The following is a 1,099-nucleotide window of genomic DNA, read 5'->3' as shown; positions in this document are numbered from 1 at the left end:
CCCCCCCCCCCAACGACAACCCTCCCCCCCCTTGCCACCACCCTCCCAAACTATATCAATACTAAAAATCACAACAAACAAACAGTTACATAAAAAAACCAATAACAAAAAATAAAACAAAAAACAAACAAAAACAACGGCGCAAGCAAGCAAACAAACAAACAATCGGGTGAACCTGTATCGGTGATGATAAAACTAAATGTTGCTGATTGGGAATTACGACAGTGTTATTGGCACTGTTGCCCAAACTAGAAATTAATTATTCCGTCCTCAGCACGCGAAATTTGGTGCAATATACGTCTTTGATTAAGTGACATATTATTATAACAGCCCTGCAGAATTAAGATTTTCTTGTGCGTAGAAAGTCTCTTGTGTCATTTTAAGTTGATTTTCCAATTAAATTTTAATACTTTTCATTTTATAGGCGTCTCCAAAACAGATCAATGATCCGCCAACTTCCGGATTACTAAGATAGTAAAAATAACTTTCGGGAACTCTGGTTGGCTTACCGTTATCAGCGCTATTTGTAAACATTCGTCAGGCTGCCGACCATCACTGGGTCAACCCAACTGAGCGATGTTGGGCCAAGATCGAGAATATTCCTTTGCGGTTAACCACCCTCAAAATAAAAGAACACACGTAGACTTTAAAATCCCAACTTATCTATATCTGCGGGCTGTATTATATTTCCATTCCAGCCTTCATGCTTCCCCAGACACGGAGATCTGAGTACGGTAGCATGCATTACTTAGCATTGTAGAGGAATACGTAACATTTTATTAGAATTTACACAGTGCTTTCATTGGAAAGATTGGAAACTGTGAGGATGGTTTTATAGCTTTGGCTTGGATATGATGCTGATTTTGTGAAAATGAGGGGAAAAAAGTCAAATCCACGTAATAGGTATGTTAAAATGTTCAAGCCTATAAAATTGAGTGTGAGTAGCGTTGTTAATGGGCCTATAAATCAGATATTACATTATGATAATGCGTAGATTGTCCATCGATATTGCTGTGTCCAGTTTCTTCTTTTTTGTTTGTTTGTTTGTTTATTCGTGCCCCACCCCCTCATCCTTCGTCTCCCCCCTCTCTCCCCCCTC

General features: G+C 39.2%; 1 protein-coding gene across 1 annotated transcript in view; it reads left to right on the top strand.

Moving 5' to 3' along the window:
* The first annotated feature begins 545 nt into the window (after positions 1 to 545).
* The window catches only part of LOC106011350, a 5,128-nt gene continuing 4,574 nt past the window's right edge, over positions 546 to 1,099 (top strand). The window contains exon 1 of the mRNA XM_013080647.2: positions 546 to 903. The gene's annotated coding sequence lies outside the window, so the exon portion shown is untranslated. The remainder of the gene's footprint in view (positions 904 to 1,099) is intronic.

Source organism: Aplysia californica, unplaced genomic scaffold (assembly GCF_000002075.1).
Source record: "Aplysia californica isolate F4 #8 unplaced genomic scaffold, AplCal3.0 scaffold00094, whole genome shotgun sequence".
NCBI classification, from domain to species: Eukaryota; Metazoa; Mollusca; class Gastropoda; order Aplysiida; family Aplysiidae; genus Aplysia; species Aplysia californica.
Note: the sequence above shows the minus strand (reverse complement) of the source record. Positions and strands in the feature narration are given on the sequence as shown.